Source organism: Oryctolagus cuniculus, chromosome 10, assembly GCF_051225735.1.
Source record: "Oryctolagus cuniculus isolate XC-2025 breed Fujian yellow rabbit chromosome 10, ASM5122573v1, whole genome shotgun sequence".
NCBI lineage: Eukaryota > Metazoa > Chordata > Mammalia > Lagomorpha > Leporidae > Oryctolagus > Oryctolagus cuniculus.
The window spans coordinates 3,140,722-3,161,903 of record NC_142876.1 but is presented as its reverse complement, the minus strand read 5'-3'; positions in this window follow the sequence as shown (position 1 = coordinate 3,161,903).

The window sequence follows — 21,182 nt, the reverse complement described above, 5'->3', positions numbered from 1 at the left end:
ATATTCATAAAAGTTTGTGTTTTGTAATAAATACCGAACGTGTGTTTGTCACACACGGATGAACGCCCTGAACCTTGGGCGAGTCCACCCTATGTTAATGTGGATGTTAAAAAGTGGGTTAATTTTGATATGGAAACACTCTATTAATCATCGCCCGGGTGTTCCTGTAGACATCGCAGTGTGTTTATTTATAGGGTGACTTCCACTTAACTGAATTATTTCAAACTCGCCGGGGTCCTGGTTTTGGGGTCCTGAAGCAAGCACTTTGTACAACACCTGCCTCCGTCAAATTGCCCCTAGGCATCCTTGGCAGACTTGAGTCTGCTCGCTCTTTAATTGGCTTCCTTTGGAGGTATTTCAGAATTGGGGTATGCTTTCTGTTCTCTGGAACAGCTACAAGAAGCCACAGAGGAGGCTCACCTAGGTCTCAGGTTTCTTCTTTTGAGAAAGAACGAGCCATGGAGCTCCTTGGAAAAGTGCAGCCGTGATGTCGCAGTCCCTGACGGAGAAATGCAGGCAGCCGGGGCCCAGGTGCCGCTGTTTAAGAGCCTGGTGATCAGCAGGGCTGCTCAGAGTCTGTAGCGGAAGGTGTGCGGAGCCTGGAGCAAGAAAAACAAGCATCACTCGGGACGCTGGCTGCATCCGGGGAGAGACCGCGGACGCACAGTTGCTTTTCCTGGCACACAAGAGCCCGCGCGTCCTGCATGGAGGGAGGGTGTGATTGAGGAGAAACAAGAGAAACTGATGAGCCGTGTCCACGGAAGCCTGGCCCAGGATGCCCGGGGAGCCTGCAGGCTAAGCACGGAGTCACAGTCCAGTCCCTCTATTCACGGAGGCTGTAATGAAGTCACAAGACCACATGAACAGGCCGATGAAAGTCGAATGAGCTGTTGTTTTTTTTTTTTTTTTTTTTTTAACATGGACCACTTCACGAATCTGCCTACAGAAGTGCCCAAGTGCACCTTGGGAGAGAAAGCAGGGCAGTGCTGTTTGGATGGGACGGGGTGCGCTAAGCAACGTCGTTATAGACGTGTAAGAGGGGAACCGTCACTTCTGGCCCAAGATGCACACAGACCCTGCGTCTGCAGGCAGCATGCGGGCGGGGAAGCTTGGCGGGCGGCTGCTGTAACAAATCGCATACCCTGAGACTTCCCACAGATGGATTGTCTCGCAGCTCTGGAGGGAGCACCTCCCTGTGACAGCCGCTTCAGGGTTCCTCCCATAGGGGGCCCTGGCTGTTCCGGCTTCTGGAAGCTGCCTGCTCTCCTGGGTGCCGGGCTGGCTCCCTCCTCAAGGCCAGCAGCTTCCTCTGGTGTCCCCTCCCCAGCCCCACTCCCGCTCCCTCTCTCCACGTAAACATGATTTCACTCTGCTTCCACCATCACTTTCCCTGCTCTGACTTTGGCCCTCAGCCTCCCCCTCCTGAGAGCCCTGGGACCGGAAGGAGTCGCTGGGCAGTGCAGGACAGAGCCCCCCTCTCAAGGTGCCAACGCCGTCACAGGTACGCCATCCCCTCTGCAAGGTGGAGTAGCAGAGTCCTTGCTTGGTGGGGAGGAGGGAGGCCGGGGACATTACCCAGCCACACACAGGTGGCAAAGACTTCGGAGCAGAAGCTGAGAACGCAGCTCCCATGGCACAGTGGGAGGAAGCCGGACGGGAAGCAGCTTCCTTGAGCTAAGGGGTGGGAAGAAAAAGGGGTGTAGACAAGTACGACATAAGCTGGGATCCTGTCACAGGACTGCTGAATCCAGGACCAGAGAGCGAAGAGTCTAGGGCTGTGGACATCCACTCAGTGTGCAAGAAAACTTTCTAATAAAGACCTCAGTGCAGAGCAGAGGGAGGAAGGGGCACGCTCGCAGGTGCTAGGAAGGCTCCAACAAACCTGGGCAATGAGACTGCAGGCAGCCTTCCGAGCCTCCTGGTCCGAGACCCGCAAACCCTTCTGTTATCACAATGGGGCCCCTCAGGGCTGCCCAGGCTTGTCAAAGCCTGGAGTGGTCTACTGGTCCCTCTGTTGACCTCACCTCCATGATGCACTGAGACTGGGCAGTAGTCAGATGGTCACGAGAGCCCGCAGAGCACGGAGGCTTTCGGGTTAGAGGCATCAGAGCGAGCCTGGCCTTGTTCTCAGAGCTCTGATGCCTCCACCTTGTGTGTCAAGCAGCACGCGGGACACGGGCACCGAACCCCAGTGTTTACATCGGGATTTACAAATCCCAAGGCGCCCAGGAGGACAATTCAAGGAGCTGAAGAAGAGAGAGGGGGTGATCGCGCACCCTGGGCGGTTGCTGCCCCAGGTGCTGCTGAGGGGCCCGGCACAGAGCCGTCAGCAAAGGCAGCCGCGGGGGCCGCAGGTGCACAGGAACCCACGTTCCCAGGGCGCAAGTCCTCCAGCGCCGCGGGGCAGAGGAGGGCTCCTCCGTGCCTCGTCCAGCTCGGACATCGCACATTGCCAAGGCCTTCCTGCGGGGGGAGGCTGGGGGACGGGCCTGTGCGGGAGTGGGAAGATGGGGAGGGGCGGAGACTCCAGGCCCTGGGATGAGGATCCCGGGGGAACGGGATCTTTATAAACGCGGTCGTTCTGAGGCCCTGGGCTCCTGGGATCTGGAGAAGCCTGTTCCCATGGGGCGCTGAGCAGGGCGTCCTGCAGAGCAGAGCAGCCAAGCGGCGGCCTGGTGGTGGAAGCCACTGCGCTGCACGGGGCGCCATGACTTCTCACCGCTGGCCTGCTTCCCCACCCTCCTCTCTTCCCTCTCACTCCCTCCTGCCTTGCCTCTTTCCTCATGGCCACCCCCTTTATGTCACTGCTGTGGACACAGGCAGCTCTTTGAATTCTCCGTCTTCTCACGGTCCTGTGAGACTGGGATCTCCCTCCGGCTGAGAGGCAGGTGGACGCTCGTATGGCAGCAGGTGGCTCTGGAACCTGGAATCTTCCTCACAGGAGGCTGTCTTAGGGCTTCTGGGTTTCTCCAGACCTCGGGGCACCTGTGCACGGCCAAAGCCTCCGTGTGGGCACCACCAAGTCCTCGCTGCCTGACCCACCTCCAGCTCACACCGTGCTAACCGGCAGATCCTACCCTGGCTGGGGAGTGTTTGAATCCCAAGATTTTTAGCATTATGGGACACTCAGCAAATTGCAAATATTTGGCAGAAAAAGTCATAAACTAAAATGAGATGCAAGCTTGGGAATACAAGGCAAGAAACACATTGTGTGCGTCAATGTTTTTATTAGTAAAATAGAACTAAAGGAACAAAATTGACAGCAATAAAATTTTCCAACCAGCCATGGCTATTTTACAGGTTGGAGATCTTTGTGAACACCAGGAGACCATTGAGAAGCAGTGCCAGTCATTTCACACCGAAGAAAAGCACCTTACAACCAAGCCGTCGGGGGAATTCCTTCCTTCCAGAGCTACCTGGCACCTTGCAGTTTCCTCCCCAGGAGAGGGAATAGAGAGAGCGTTAGATTAGCAGCGATGATGACGCCCGTGGCTGAACCTTGTTTTAGTTCTGTGCAAATGGGCGATGTCCCAGTGGTCCACGGGAGCTGCAAGAACCCCTCGAGGCCCGGGTAGGACTGCTGCAGCATCACAGCATTTGTATTCCACTCTCCAGGGAGACGGCTCTGCGGAGAGGGGCGGTCTCCAGGGGTTATCCCAGGTTATCTCTGTGCTTGCTCCGTGGCTGGTCTAGAGCCACAGCGTCCCTCTCAATACGAAGATTAGCAATTCAATCCGAAACCAGGGAAAGGAGTCCTGTAGCCATGTCATCAAACAAGGTGCATGAGTGACCAGGAAGAACACAAGCGTTCCGCCTACATTGCATTAAGGCAACAAACATTACAGCCACAGTGCAACGCAGCTTCTGTCCCAGCAGCGTGACCACAATAAAGACGATGTACAACAGAGACTTGGCGAGGGTGTGAAGAAGCTAGACCTCCACACGCTGCTGCCGAGAGCTGCAGCTCTACTGGGAAATTGGCAGTTTCTTCAAAAGTCTAATACACATTTGTGACGTGGCTCACCAATTCCGCCCGTGGGTGGTGACCCGAGGGTGAGGAAAGCACGCATGTTGACAAAGACTCACACCGGAGTGCTCCACGCAGCATTCTGCACTGACAGCAGCTGCCTGGGGCGGGGCGCCCTGGGGAGAGGTGGGAGGGCGCAACACTGACTTACGGCCATGGTGCACAAGTTGGCCAATTCACTAAAACTTAAATGATTTCTCACTGGCAATGAATGAACTACAAAATCCATTTCTCTCTCTGTCTCTCCAGCTCCATGTGCAAGTGTGCGCATGAGTGTGTGTGTCGTGTGTGAACAGTACAGTCACACTGGGAAGAGGCTAGCGCCTTTTCCCTTCAGTTAGACTGGAAGAGGCCATAAGCCTGGGCCATCCCGAATGGCCTTGCCCAGGATCTGGGGCTAACTCGCTCTGTGGTGAACACTGCTCGATCCCATCTAACAAGTCTCAAAAGCCAGACCTGAAAGGAAGAAGCTACTTCAAACAACTTAGCTGCACCTTAGGGAAAAAAAGCTTAAACATATGTTCAGAAATAGAAAAATAGACACCACCAAGCAGGGCAACAAGTATGAAGTCCAGCTGACACTCAACCAAAGGTGAGCAGGTGTGCAGAGGCAGGAAACTCCAGTGGTCCTCAGAATGGAAAACATCAGTTGATTGAAATGGACCCATAACTATTAGACTCAAAAATGCCAGAACTACTGTACAAGGGCATTGAGAAGTTATCACAGCTGTAGTCTATGTGTTTAAAACATTAGACAGCAAACACTTACACGGAGATTAAGATGCCGCTGAGCACGCCCGCACCCTGCCTTGGCACGCCTGGGGTTGAGTCCTCGCTCCTCCCTCGACCCCAGCTTCCCATTCACCTGCACCGGGACGCAGCAGTGAGGCTCAGGCAGCTGGGGCTCTGCCCCCCGTGGGAGCCTGGGAGTCCCGGGGACCGGACTGTTGGTTCCAGCGCTGGCCCAGCCCTGCTCTTACAGGCATTTCAAGGGGTGAACGAGCAAATAGGAAGTTTCCCTCCCTCCCTCTCTCCTCTCTCTCTCCTCCCTCTCTCTCTCTGTCCCTCCCTCTCCCTCTCTGTCCCTCCCTCTCTCTCTCTGTCTCTCTCCCTCTCTCCTCCCTCTCCCTCCCTCCCTCCCTCTCCCTCCCTCCCTCTCTCCTCCCTCTCCCCCCTTCTCTGTCTCTCTGTCTCTCTCTCTCCTTCCCTCTCCTTCCCTCCCTCTCTCCTCCCTCTCTCTCTCTTTCTCTCTCCCTCTCCCTCTCTCCCCCACCTCCCTGTCCCTTGGCCTCTAAATCAAATAAGTCATTTTTCAAATGTTATCAGACATGAATGACATAACACAGAGTCCTCTGACCTTGAGAGATGAAATCTACAATGGCTGAGCAAATTTTTAAAAATTAAGAATAAGACATGCAGAGAAAAATAATTTTTAAAAGGTGAAACTGAATTATGGAATAATTTTAATGGCTAAAACCTTTTTTCAAATTTAATAAAAAGTAAATCCATAACTACATGCAGCACACAGAACCACAAGTACATGAAACTGAAGAAAACTCCACCAGGTTACAGCACAATAAAACTACATAGAACCAGCTCTAGATCAAGAATTTCATGAACAGCAGAAGGGATGGGCCTGTTGGTTATGGAGGACAAAGAAAACAACTTACGTAAATGACGAGGCAATGGAGCAGCCTCTCTAAAGAACTGGAAGAAAGTCAACCCAGATTTTTACATCCAGCAGTAAAAATGCTTTTAAAGAAATGAGAAGTAAAACTTACAAAAACTGTCCACAGCAGTAGAAGCCCAGTGCAACAGTATGTCACTGCCAGTAGATCCATGGTACAAGAAATGTGAGTGAAACAGTGAAGACATTCAGGCGGGGAGAGAATGACACTAGACAGAGATGCAGGTTTGCACAAAGCAATTCAGGGCACTGGAAATGGTAATGTAAGTTCCTTTATACATACATACATATATACTTATATATATACACATACATATGCATATATATGTATATATGTATGAAATAGTACAGCACTTGAAGGCAAATTGCACAAAACTAGGAACAATAAAAGATAACAAAGGAGATAAATGAAATTGTAAAATATCTTTAAAAAGAAAAAAAGTAAAAAGGAAACAAAGAACAGATGAAACAAATTTTAAAAAAGAAAGGCGACAGCACTAAGCTTAACTAGTTAATAATAAAACTAAACGTAAATGGCTTAAATACTGTTTTAAAGGCAGAGGTACTCAGTCAGATGAAAGAGCAAGAGCCAGCTGAATGCTACTTATAGTAGACGGATTTTTAAAATAAAGGTAATGGATGCTCCAAGGACAAGTGTGGAAAGAAGATGCACCAAGGTGATAGAATTTTCCCTACAGGAGGGGACTGGAGGGCAGTGCTGTGGTGCAGCGAGTTAGGCCGCCACGTGCAGTGCTGACATGTCTTATCCGAGTGTGGGTTTGAGTTCCAGCTACTCTGCTCCCAATCCAACTTTCTGTTAATGCGCCTGGAAGACAATAAAACATGGAACCAACCTAAATGCCCATCAACGGTAGACTGGATAAAGAAATTATGGGATATGTACTCTTTAGAATACTATATCGCAGTAAGAAACAACAAAATCCAGTCTTTTGCAACAAAATGGAGGAATCTGGAACACATCATGCTGAGTGAAGTAAGCCAGTCCCAAAGGGACAAATACCATATGTTCTCCCTGATCGGTGACAACTGACTGAACACCAAAAAGGAAACCTGTTGAAGTGAAATGGACACTATGAGAAACGGTGACTTGATCAGCATAGCCCTGACTGTTAATGAACAACTTAATGCATTATCCCTCTTAGTGGTTTTTTTTGTCTGTTCTAGTTAATATGACTGGTTTAATTCTGTAATTAATATACAGTTATTCTTAAGTGTTGAAATTTAACTGAAATGTGATCCCTGTTAAACATAAGAGTGGGAATAAGAGAGGGAAGAGATGTACAATTTGGGACATGCTCAAGCTGACTTGCCCCAAATGGTAGAGTTAGAAACATACCAGGGGACTCCAATTTAATCCCATCAAGGTGGCATGTACCAATGCCATCTCACTAGTCCAAGTGATCAATTTCAGTTCACAATTGATCATAATGAAAGGACTAAGAGTCAAAGGGAGCACATAAACAAGTCTAGTACCTGCTAATACTAACCGATAGAATAAATAAAGGGGAGAGTGATCCAACATGGGAAGCGAGATACTCAGCAGACTCATAGAATGGCAGATGTCCTAAACAGCACTCTGGCCTCAGAATCAGCCCTAAAGGCATTCTGATCTGGCTGAAAAGCCCATGAGAGTATTTCAGGCATGGAAAGCCAAGACACTCTGGCAAAAGATCTCTGTGAGTGAGATCCCAGTGGAAAGAACAGGTCTTCAAAGAAGGAGGTACCTTTCTCTGAAGGGAGGAGAGAACCTCCACTTTGACTATGACCTTGTCTAAACAAGATAAGAGTCGGAGAACTCAAGGGGCTTCCATAGCCTTGGAAACTCATGACTGGTGCACAGGGAGATTACTGATGCCATAAACAGGAGTGTCAATTTGTAAAGTCAACAACAGGAGTCACTGTGCACTTACTCCTCATGTAGGATCTCTGTCCTTAATGTGCTGTACATTGAGGCTTAATGCTATAAAGAGTACTCAAACAGTATATTTCACTCTGTGTTTCTATGGGGGTGCAAACTGTTGAAATCTTTACTTAATGTATACTAAACTGATCTTCTGTTAAAAAAAAAGAAGAAATTAGCAATTCCCAACTTGACTCTCGCTGGGATTAAACATGACAATAGGTCTGATCTGATTTCATCATCATTTAAAAAATCATGTATTATTTTTCACTTTATGTTTCTGTGTGGGAGCAAACTGTTGAAATCTTTACTTAATGTATGCTAAACTGATCTTCTGTATATAAAGAGAATCGAAAATGAATCTTGATGTGAATGGAAGGGGAGAGGGAGTGGGAAAGGGGAGGGTTGCAGGTGGGAGGGACGGTATGGGGGGGAAGCCATTGTAATCCATAAGCTGTACTTTGGAAATTTATATTCATTAAATAAAAGTTAAAAAAAATGGCCCAGATGCTTGAGGCCCTCACACTCGTGTAGGAGACCAGGATGGAACTCCTGGCTCCTGACTTCAGCTGGGCCCACACCTGCCTGGCTATTGTGGCGATTTGGGAAGTGAACAAGTGAATGGAGGCTGTCTCTCATTCCCTCTCTCTCTCCCTCCCTCTCTCTCTCTCCCCCTCCCCTTCTATCCCTCCTCTCTGCTGCTCTACTTTTCACATAGATACATATTTTGAAAACATGAAGTGGCTTCATTATCAAAAAGTAGGTACCAAAGCAAAGAATATTACCTAGCATGAAAAAGTCCATTTTGTACTAATAAAAGACTCAATCCAGAGCACAAAAATATCCTAAATGTTTATGTATGTAACAACAAAGTCTCTAAATACATGAAGTAAAAATTGGTAAACATATAAAGAGGGGGTTAGTATTGTGGCACAAGGCTAAGCCACTGCCAGTGATGCCAGCATCCCATGTCAGAGCGCTGGTTCATGTCCCAGGTGCTCCACTTCCAACTCAGCTCCCTGCTGGGGCAGCTGAGAAAGTAGCCGAAGATGGCCCAAGTTCTTGGGTCTCAGCCACCCACATGGGAGACTCAGATAGAGTTACAGGCTCCTGGCTTTGATCTGGTCCAGATATGCCGGTCATTCGGGAAAGTGAACGAGCAAATGGAAGATTTTTTTCCTCTCTCTGTCTCTGCCTCTTTCTCTATCACTTTATTTCATATAAATAAAATAAATTTTTTAAAAATACAAAGATAAATACACAATTCAAAATTATATGCAGAGATTTCAATATCCCTCTTTTAATAATTGTTCAAACAAGGAGACTAAAAATCAATAAAGATATAAAAGATGTGAACATTATCAACCAATATCGTCCAACTGATTTACAGTAAATCTCACCTCAAAACAACAGGATACACATTCTTTTAAATTTGGCACAGGGTACTTATCAAGATAGAAGATACTCTGGGCCTAAATTCTTTCTAAAAGTCTCAAGACGGGCGGGCATTGTGACAAAGCTGATTAAGCCACTACTTGGGTCTCGTCACCCCATTTTTGATCCAGCCTCCGGCTGTGCATATCAGGAGACAGAGGATCATGGCTCTAAGTGCTTGGTCTCTCCTGTCCACAGAGGGAGGTCTAGGGGCCTGGTTTTGGCCTGGTCTGGCCTTGGCTGTTACAGACATTTGGGGAGTGAACCAGCAGATGGAAGATATCTCTCTCTCTCTCTCTCTCTCTCTCTTTCATCGAAGCAGAGGAAAATAAACTTAAAACAAGTCTCAATAAATATACAAAAATTTAAGTCAAGATATACTCCTGACCAAATGGGAATCCGGTTAGAAATCAATAACATAAATATTGCTGGAATGTTCACAAATATTTGCCAACTAAAGACACGTTTCTTAATGACACATGGATCAAAGAATAAACACAGTAAAGACTAGGAAGGAGTTTGAATGTGATGAGAACACAACATGAAAAGGAGCGCCCTGAGAGATCTGCCCTACCCACCGGAACTAAAGTTGGTCTCAGTCTTTCTCTAGAGCCTCCCTAATTTTAATCGTTTCCACGAAATCTACTTTTATCTGTTACTATGAGCCCTTCCGCTTGTCCATGGTATTCTTCTTTTAGAATGGAGAGCGCACCTGAGCAAAACACTTTCCCATTTATCACTGCATTCCCAGGGCAGCGCCTGGCACCAGGAGTGTTCAGTTGAATGAGTGAGCACAAACCAGGCATCAGGAAGAATAAGGACAGGGTCCGGGAGCAGAGCGGGAGGCAGAGGAAAGTCTCTCTATGTCAGACCCAAGGCATGGATGAGGGTGGCACAGGGCTTGGCCCACCAGAGAAAAAAGCTGGAAGGAGAGAACTCCAGAAATTCACCTGGCGAGCAGAGTGCGTCAGAGCTGTCAGGCCGCGGCCACGGCTGCTCTCGTGCGACTTTGGCAAAGGGAACAGGAGAATGTGTTTCCTAAAGCAAACCCCACTCTGACCGCAATTGGTACTGAGAACCACGAAGCGCAGAGTGGCTGTGAAATGGATGCCCCTCGCAGCCGGGTCTCCTCTCGCTCCTGCTTGCACTGGGCCCCTGCCTGGGTGCTGGTTGTGTGGGGTCCTGATTTCATGGCATTACTGCCTCAACGACTAGTTGGTAACTTGGAAATTCTTATCTGTATGGCATGCAGGTACGGTGGTGATAAACACAGCATGAATAAAATTAACATATTGCAAACCAAATTAAGTAATGAGTAAATCTCTCAAGGGTTTATACAAATCTCATAAACAAGCAGTAGTTGAACAGAGAGCTTGGATTAATATATTTAAATCAACCTCAAATAAACCTGAACTCAAACTCTGTCAAGGTAACGATAGTCTGCAAGGACCTGCTGTCTTATCAAGATGCCCTTGATAACCTTCTGACAGAATGAGAGACCTTAGGCATGGCCAGCTGTCGTATTGCTAAGAGTGGTTTGAAAGAAAGCACGGCAAACACACGAACACACACACGCACACCCACGAACACGTGTGCACACCCATGTATCTAACACATGTAACATGTCCGTGTACACATACACAAAGGACTGCCGTGTGCCATGTGCACACATACAATACACATGTGTGTGCAGTTCCATATGAGCCCATGTACACGCACCACATGTATCCATATACATACATGTGTGCACCGATGCAGCCACAGGATACAGACACATGTTGGTGGGAACCTCCAGACCCAGCAGGGCTTGGGTGCAGAGAGCCGACCCAGGGCAGGGCAGGCCTTCAGGAACCCAACGCTGTCCGCCCACGGAGCTGCTGAGGGGCAGGGCCTCTGACCCCCACCCCGGGAGGCGCAGGAGGAGGGTGCCTGCAGGGCCCATGAGGTGCTGGCCTGCAGTTTGAGCATAGACTTCAGGTGTCATTGCAGACAGAAATAATTGTTGAGGGTTTATTTACTTGCTTGAAAGAGACAGAGAGAGAGAGAGAGAGAGAGAGGTCTTCTATCTGCTGGCTCACTGCCCAGATGGCTACATTGGCCAGGGCTGGGCCAGGCCCAAGCCAGGAGCCCAGAACTCCATCTGGGTGTCCCACATGGACGGCAGGGGTCCACTGGTGCCTCGCAGGGACGCCTGGCTGTGCGCGGCCTGGCGGGTGAGCACGGTGTCCTGGGGAGGTGAAGGCAGTGGGGACTCGACTGAGCCCCAGTGGTCACCAGTTCCTTCTTACCCCACAGCTCTGCAGCCCCGGCTAAGGTCTGGTTCCCCGGGATGTGTTCATGGTTGACAAGGGGACCACTTGGGTTTGCAAACCAGAGCAATGTACAAAATAAGTCTTTTAAAAAGCATTGCTATTGTCAGTATTGCCTTGAATACATAAGAACATATGTTATAATCATATATAAGAATTATATTAGTTATTACAATAACTATGTGGTAATAACGTAATTAAATGTGATTGCAATATTATTTAAATCTATTATTTTAAATAATCGATTTGAAATCATTAATATAATCAGCTATAAATACAAATAATCAGTGGGTGAGCGCATTTTTTACAAAAATACATATACCTAGAAGCACAGACACCCTATAGTGTTGATAAATTTCCCAAAATGACGCTTAACTAATTTTACATTTAAATTAAACACATGGCGTGAACCTCTTCAAAGTGCTGGCTTCATCCAAGCAGTCTGTCCGCGTACACACGGGTTCCTCTGCCTCCCCGTCCGATGGTATTAGTGAAATGTCGAATGAACCGCTCAACGGACTTGACTTTAAAAGTCAGATTGGGAAGCCACGCTGTTTAGGGTCAAGGCAGCTTTCATGTATGCAGAAGTCTGAAGTTTCGCAAGAGGCGCCCTCCGATGGCTCTCGGGCCGGGTGCCCCTGACCTGCGAGTGGAGCTGCCTGTGACAGGCCCTGCCATCCCGCCAGCCTCTCACAGCCCTGCTTTGCTGGCCAGCTGACCCACTTCTACCCAGACACATGGTGCAAATCAGACGGAGAGACCATGAAGCTTAGTTAATATTTAAAACATTTTGATGCTCAGATAAAAGGGGACTCAAGTTGTCACCAATTAGTAGGAAAAGCCTAATTATTATACAGACCTATGATCCTTTATAAGTAGGAACATTAAAGGAATCTAAGAGCTATCACTTTTTATGAAAGAGCAGATGGCCTGAATTAGACCCCTAAAATATAATGAGTGTGTGTGAGTGTGTGTGTGTGTGTGTACGTGCACACATATCACTAAACAGGAATCTTTCTCCAACCACTGCTGGAGAAGAAGAGACTGGAACAGAGACCCAGTGTCAGAGTCTGACCGTGCGTGAGGATTTATCCGCACAAAACGCCGTCTTCTTTCCAGACTCTGACCACTTGAGAGTGTTCTTCACTCCACGTCATTCTGTTCCAGTCTCGGTAAGTCAAGCTCAGCGGATACCCACCGAGTGCCCGTACGGCCCGTGCACGTGGACCTCGCTTCCCCAGGAGCTCACGGCCCAGCAGCACGGGGGGGACAGAGGAGCGCCCCCCGCGAGCCTGGGATGGTCCTCCACCATGATTTCCTGCCTTGCCCCCCCCCACTGCCGGGTGGGAAGGAGCAGCACCTCCTGGGGCAGTGCAGTTTCTGCAAACTCAGCAGCAAAACCCAGTATAGGAACACGTGGGTGCAGTATAGTACACGTGGGTGCAGTATAGGAACACGTGGGTGCAGTATAGTAACACGTGGGTGCAGTACAGTAACACGTGCGTGCAGTATAGGAACACGTGGGTGCAGTATAGGAACACGTGGGTGCAGTATAGTACACGTGGGTGCAGTACAGTAACACGTGCGTGCAGTATAGGAACACGTGGGTGCAGTATAGTACACGTGGGTGCAGTATAGGAACACGTGGATGCAGTATAGGAACACGTGGGTGCAGTATAGGAACACGTGGGTGCAGTAAAGTAACACGTGGGTGCAGTAAAGTAACATGTGCGTGCAGTAAAGTAACACGTGGGTGCAGTAAAGTAACACGTGGGTGCAGTAAAGTAACACGTGGGTGCAGTAAAGTAACATGTGCGTGCAGTAAAGTAACACGTGGGTGCAGTAAAATAACACGTGCGTGCAGTATAGTAACACGTGGGTGCAGTATAGGAACACGTGGGTGCACGTGACTTGGGAGTGACAGGGAACAACGTGGTTGGGTATTTGCAGTAACACGTGGGTGCAGTATAGTAACACGTGGGTGCAGTAAAGTAACACGTGGGTGCAGTATAGTAACACGTGCATGTAGTATAGTAACACGTGAGTGCAGTATAGTAACACGTGAGTGCAGTATAGTAACACGTGGGTGCAGTATAGTAACACGTGCGTGTAGTATAGTAACACGTGAGTGCAGTATAGTAACACGTGGGTGCAGTATAGGAACACGTGGGTGCAGTAAAGTAACACGTGGGTGCAGTATAGTAACACGTGCATGTAGTATAGTAACACGTGAGTGCAGTATAGTAACACGTGGGTGCAGTATAGTAACACGTGGGTGCAGTACAGTAACACGTGCATGCAGTATAGTAACACGTGGGTGTAGTATAGTAACACGTGCATGCAGTATAGTAACACGTGGGTGCAGTATAGTAACACGTGAGTGCAGTATAGGAACACGTGCGTGTAGTATAGTAACACGTGGGTGCAGTATAGTAACACGTGGGTGCAGTATAGGAACACGTGGGTGGAGTATAGTAACACGTGCGTGTAGTATAGTAACACGTGCATGCAGTATAGTAACACGTGGGTGCAGTATAGGAACACGTGCGTGCACATGACTGGCGAGTGACAGGGAACAACGTGGCTGGGTATTTGCAGTAACACGTGCGTGCAGTATAGTGACAGGTGCGTACACGTGACTGACGAATGACAGGGAACAGCGTGGTTGGGTATTTGTAGGAACACGTATGTGCACATGACTGACGAGTGACAGGGAACAACGTGGTTGGGTATTTGCAGTAACACGTGGGTGCACGTGACTGACGAGTGACAGGGAACAACGTGGCTGGGTATTTGCAGTAACACGTGTGTGCAGTATAGTAACACGTGCGTGTGCATGACTGACGAGTGACAGGGAACAACGTGGTTGGGTATTTGGCCACAGACGGACTTCCATGCAGAGGGGCGGCAGCGTCTGCATGATGGTGCCCTGTGGGGGCTGGACAGCGTCCCCTGCCCTTCATGTTCATACTTAGTTTCTCTCTCTCTCTCTCCTCCAACCGCCACCCCCCCCCCACCCACCTGGCAGGTGAGATGCGGGAAATGACGGTGACACAGGTCTCTCCTAACCAGAGGGAAACTTTCTCAGCCTTTTTTAATTCTGCTTCCTTTCCCCTTGAGAGAATTTTTTCCAATTACCGCATCTTGCTCCCGACCCCTGTGACAAATCCGTTGATTAAGCATCTTGACTTTGAGACGGTGTTGGCGGAGGGGTCCCTCCAAATTATTGGTTTGAAAGAAGAGGAAATGCAAACAGTGCAGTAAGCTCGGCCAGGGACAGCCGTGGAGGGGACCATGGCAAACTCCTAAGCTCTGAGCAACTCCAGATCAACAGGGCATAAGAGGACCTGAGAGGAGACGTCTTAGCAGTTCAAGTAGTTTTAGGTGATTTTTTACATGGAGCCAAGGAATAAATCTGGTAGAATCAAGACGGGGCGGGGGACTTGGATTCTGGAATGCCCTGTGGTTTTTGAAATGCGAATACAATTACTTCCTGGAAAAGCTCAGAAAAGCTGTGAATCATTGCCTTTTCAGTGACAGTGTGTAGCAGGGTCCCAAGTGCCTGTCGAACAAATAGTACCACTGGCTCGAGTGACCTCAGCAAGGCATAAATCCTCACACACTTCCTACGGGGCAGAGTGGCCTGTAAGTTTTACAGCAAACAGCCTTGCAACCAGACCCCCGGCCCTGCGGCCGGGCCGACTTGCTTGCCCCGTCACCCTCCTTGGAGGGTCCCTTCCCCTGGCTTTCTCTTCCATCGTGAAGCTTAGAGGAGGGTTCAGTCCGCATCCCTGCGGCGCGCCTGGTGCACAGAGGACTGAAAGTAGTTGTGGAACAGTTCTTGCGGCGTCCGCAGAGCTGCTTGGAAGAAGCTGTTGCTACATGCCAACTTCCAGCTCACCTCTCGGTTTCTACTCCCTCGAGAGAAGAAAGGGAATATCGAGGGTGGACGGATGCATAGACTCACCCGCCATCATGGGACATGCCAAGTCAATTTTAGTAAAATCCAAGCGGCGTGTGGACATTCTCGTGCATGAGTTTACTTTTCTATTGGATTGATTGTGCACCTGCTATGTGATAGGCGGTGTGGTTTTGTACTACCCTGCATGAGAGATACAAGCTACATTCCACCACCACCTGCCCTAGGTATTTCAAACCCGGCAGGGGTAAGAAATTATGTACCAAATAACTACTGCAAAGCAAAAGATAATGTCCCATTAAGGGTCTGAGTAAAACTCCCGAGTGTTCTTAGAAGAAAATGCTTGGCTCTAACTAGAGGAATGTCAAAATTCTTCATGTGGAAACTGGATCTCCAACCCAAAGAATTACCAGGGCTTCGGTGGGTGAAGATTTAGTAAGAGGTCATTCCAAAGTGGGGACCTTGCTTTGAGAGCCAGCAAAGCAGCCTTGGGTGTAGCTGGGACTCATTCATGCACCATGCCTCAGACGTCCCGGGAGACACTTTTCATATCTAAAGATGTCTGGTGTCCAGTCTGGTGTCCACGCCAGGACTGGGAGAGCACCACTCTCCCAGTGAGGGATGCCCACAAAGCATAGAGAAAGGCATGCGGAAAGCAGTAAGGACTGCTCCTGAAAGACACAAGTGTTCCACGGAGCAGGAGGGATCGCAGACACAAGCAGCAGCTTCCCAAAACAGAGATGTGAGACGTGGGTTCTGTGGAGTAAACGGTGGGTTTCAGCAGCCAGAGAATCGGCACAGGCAGAGCCGCGAGGACCAGGAGGAGGGAGACTGGATTAGGTCACAGCGAGACTAGCGAGGACCTTGAGTGCCCAGCAAAGGAATTGGAGTTTATTTACCAGGCAATAAAATCTTCTACGCAAGGAAATGAAATAATCATAAACATTTATATGAGCAAATACCTTTTTCTTTAAGCAAAATAAGACGTAGAACTTCCTTCCATAAAAGCTGTGTGTTGGCAGTGAATAGACAGCTACAGGAATACAAATCATCAGGCTTATAAAGTGCAGCTTTACCACTGTTGATCACGGTCAAGTTCAGAGATAGCCCTGCGCTCCTCAGAGCTGATCACCGGGGCCTCGGGTGTTCAGTTAACATTTGCTGGAAAGGTGAGGGAGGTATCTGGGTGGGTGAGTGCAAAGCTGAAAGTGACCCACAATGATTCCCACATTTACAATCGCGAGAACAAGCGCGAAGAGCAGTGCGCCTGGTTTGGGATGGGCGGCGAGGAAGGATGGAGCCCCCCCCCCCCCCGAGGTGCTTCCTCCCTGCTGATCTCAATCACCAGACAACAAGGGAAAGAACTTCCCCCAAAGTCAGGAAGAGCGGCCGCTGCTGTTCTCTGGCCTGGCTTCACCGCGCGTGAACGTTCCACACACGCTGACTGATGGGTGAGATGGTGCGTAATGGGACGCTGTATTGGTCGGGGACACTTGGAGCTCCAGACAGATTCCTGTCGACCACGGGACAGAGAATGACGCGGGGAGGCAGGAAGCAGCACTCCACAGCAGGATGAGCATGGAGGACTTGCTGCACAGGTTGGGCAGCAGGGGAGTGTACATCCACGCCATCACTGGGGGGACAATGTCAGAGATGCACTATTGGTTTAAGAAATCTGCGACCTCGTTGAAGCCCGAGAGCACGCAGGGCGCCGGGCACTCGCAGGAGCCGAGGATGCAAATGCGGGTTCTCAGACGTGTCTTCTGGCTGGGGTGGCCTCTGTCCCATCAGCGCCATCACCCCGCTGACCTCGCGAGGCCGACCTCCCCGGGGGGCCCGTCTGCCACTTCCAGAACAGGGCACTGAGCAGGGACGCTTTCATTGTTGACTCTGTTAGGAGTGTTTTCCCCCCTTCTTGTGGGTGGCCGCAGTGCTGGTGCCAACAACAGACTGACAGCTCTGGAGAGACGAGAGCAGCGAAACCGTCCCTGGCAAACCCCAGCAAACGCCTCTCGGGTCGCTGCTATGGAGCACAGGCCTGCACCGGGCCCTGAACCGCCTCCCGCTGGGCCTGTGGCTGCCTTCCTGGAAGTGTCCCGCTGGCCGGGGACCTGCCCGGGTCTCCTCGTGCACCGGCATTGACGCCGGGCTTCAGCTCGGGTGTGACCCCACGAGGTACAGCGGCATGGGGCCAGGCTAGGTGAGCTCCCCGGCCTGCTGTCCCTCTCCGCGCTGGGAAAAGCAGAGGCAGCTGGGGTCACGCTCATCCTGGTGGCAGAATCTGTCCTGTGTCTCAGCCGCCCCTGTCAGCGCAGCATCCGTTAAGCCGGCACCGTCCCCTCACCACGTCCGTGACGGAATCCTTTCATCTGTAATAATTTTCCATCCGAGGCTGCGGGCGAGCCGGCTGCAGCTTTACCTACTGCTGCAGCCCGGCTCGGTCGAGAGAGACCATTTTTCTTTGTGTTTGAAACCAACAGGAGGACGAAGAGGCTCCATAAATACAGGCAATCAGGGGTATTTTATATCTATTGCTGCAACGAGAAAGCCCACCTGTAAGGAAACAGAAGAGGGATGTAAGGAAATAAAAAAAATGAAAAGAAGTAGAGGAAAAAAGATTTAGGGAAAAAAGGGAGCGGGGTTCATCTTTCATGTTGAACGGCTCCTGTGGTTTATAGCAAAACGGTGCTTTGGACTGTCAGGGCCATCAGTCAAGGGTTAAATGTCACTCAAATCACGCCGCGGGTGGGAGGGAGGGGCGTGTGCGCGTGCGTGGGTGTGTGCGCGCGTGCGCGTGGCTGTGGGGTGCGGGGGTAGGGCAGAGGCTTCACTTTCTTTGCATTTCAAATTTGAGCCACGCTGGCCTGGATATGACCTGCCACGCGATTTTTAAATTATCTCTGTGCGCGCTCTGCTTGTTTTGGAAATACTCTAAATAAAAATAATGGACTGTCTTTTAATAAGTCTCATTGCGAGGATTCCACATATCAAACGGCGCCGTGCCGCCCGGAGGCAAACGGCGGGCGTGTGTGATCTCGCTGGAAGAGAGACAAATGGGGACGCGGGGAGCTGCATCCGCTGACAGCGAAATGGCACTCGCAGGCTCGCGCATCTGTCAGGGCGCGCGATATTGGCACCTGTCATGCAACCGCAGTCATGACTTTTAATAACGCTGCTTTCCCTTAGGTGAAATTGGAACCTGACTGCAATATTCGCTGCGAGCGCGCCTGTGCTCGCCTTCAGAGCGCTTAGTGCGCGGGGCGGCGCCGGCGAACCAGAGCCGGAGCGCTGAGGGTTGCCAGCTCCCCTGCCTCCCCGAGCTCGGGACTGGAAAAAGATGTGGCACCGGCTCCCCCCAGCCTCGCCAGTGCCGGTGGTTTCCGTCTTCGTGTTCCTATCACTTGCCCTCTCCTCCCCACCCTGCCCGGGTCGCTGTTTGAGCAGGCTCAGCCCGCACCAGTGTGTAGATCATAAAATCCGCGGTGGGCTTGGTGGGCTGTCAGTCAGTAAATCAGTCAGAGTTTAATTACCAGGCATGGGAGGGGAGGCGGCGGCAGGCACCGGCTCGGGCAGGGACTGTTTCTTCTGGGGCAGCCACTACAGGAAAAAAAAAATTAAAAATGAGGTTACTCTGTGTGTGTGTGCACATGCGTGTGCGCACGTGCACGTGTGAAGACGAAGGGGCAGGGCAGGCACGGAGCAGCCTGCATGAGCCAAAGAGACAGAGCCATCCACCCTGCAAAGTGTCTATTTTAACGTGGTAGAAGTTTCAGGAGTCAGCTGAATAAAATGTTCTTCAGTCAGAGCTTCTCGAATCGGGCTTCAAAGACTCTCTGTGTGCAAGATGGTCTCTGTAGAACACACAGAATGTGGCTCCTTTGTGCGACAGACAGCAGCCATGCATTTTACTCTGTTCAAGAAAAAGGTTAAAAATCTTGAAACTGGAAACCTCGTGTGCGGTGTCGTGCCTCCCTCCCCCACCCTCAGAAACCGGTGTGTCACAGATGGCATGTGTGCAGAATCGCGTCTCAGAAACCGGAGGTCAGGGGGTTCCTCCTTGTTTAATTCAACATTGCGCTCACTCAGCCTTTCCGGTAATAGCCAACAATGCGCCCCCCCGCCCTCCCCTCCCCACCGCCCTGTCAACCCCTAAGGCCAGAGTCCAGGGAGCACCCCAACACGCACTCAGTATTGTTGTGCTCTTCCCTGATTTTTCACTTCTTTCTGACTCCTTGTGAGAAGCGTCCTCTTCCACCTGCCGTGTGTCACTAAGCCGAGCGCGCGGGTGCTGCAGGCGATTCTGATGGAAGGACCTTCTCGTTCCTCTTAGCCATCTCCAGTGGTGCGTCTCAGTTTGCTTATTTGAAATCCTTTGGCCATTTTAAGGAATGGTGGCGATCTTTGACTCAAAGCCATAAATCTCTGGTGCAGAAGGCGAGCTCTTGGCTGGGCGTCGGGCAGAGAGGGAGACGTCAGATTGAGCTGATAGTGTGGGGTGGAGCGAAAGCCTACAGCACAGGGCTTCTTCCAGAATGAACAGTCACAAGGTCCCACCTACTCAGGGAAGTAGGTCTTCTCCCACTTCCTTGAGAATTAAGTCAGTAGAAAGACGTGATCATCGACCAAAGGCAAAAGCCCAAGATTTTCATAAATACATTATAAAGGTTTAAGACAAAAGATCAGGCAAGACGAGGGGCAAATTCTACAGATAACCCAAGCAAAGCCAGCAGGCGTCTGGCTTTTGCCAGTTCTTCTTTGTGAAGGGCGCACCTGGCAGTTTGCCTAAAATCTCAGCAGTGAACAGCAGCCACTCCAGTTTAAATTGCTATTAAAAAGCGAAACCAAAAAGCAAACAAAACAAAACAGAAGTCTGTACCACCTGGCCAGAAAACTGCCCGTGACCAGCGCCCGGCAAACCCTGCTCCCCTCACACTACGTCCAACCCTGACGAGCTCACTTTTCTTAGCTCTCAGCTCAGATGCCAGCAATCTTGGGGCCCGCGTGAATTTCTCAGTGGCTCCAATCCAGGGAGCAGGCGACCAATCCCTGTACACCCAAGAGCCAGCTGCGCCCATGTCGGCAGGCTCATGGCTGCTTCAGTCTGATCTCACACCCACCCATCTCCTCGCGTCCAGTAAGGGCGGCACCCAGCTTCCCAGGCTTGCAGGCTCCGACACCTCCTCCACGCTGCGTCCTGCAGTGCTCACCACACTGGAGCTCAGCACCTCCACTCTCTGCAGAAGAGGAGGGCGCAGTGGAAAGCGCCCACCGAGATGCGTGTGGAATCCGAGTTTGCCAGGAGTCCCGGGGGGTCCGGAGGTCCAGTCGGTCAGAAGAACCCTGAGTGTCCGGCACTTGCTGGTCTCCCATCAGCGCGCACTCCCGGGGGCAGTCCACACATGGTGACTGAAGCCTTCTTTGTGCTCTGGGGCAGCACAGCTATACACAAGAAAGGCAGAGGCCCCGTTTGTGAAGTGCCGGCACTCGCTTGGCGGAATAGACTGAAAACCAGCACCACATAAGCACGAAGTGCATGATGCGTGGAAAATTAAAATAACGTGGTTTCCCGCCCAGGCTGATGTCTAAGTGAAGAGGCTGATAGGGAGACAGCTTGGGATTTCGGGAGAAGACACGAAGCCAGGGTTCCCCAAGTGTGATGATGGCAGAAAGGAGTGGACCAGGTGGGTTCATAGTTAAGAATTTCTTCCAGAGTTCCTAGGGAACTTTAGCATGGAGACTGACATGGTTTTATTTGGTCTGAGTTGTGGTCCCTGCATGTGTAGAAAATAATTCAAGTGGCCGAATGTAGCATCAAGACCATGGCGGGGGCTGTTGAAAGCAGTCCAAGCACAGGCAGGTTTCTGACTCAGGCTGGGGTGGCAGTG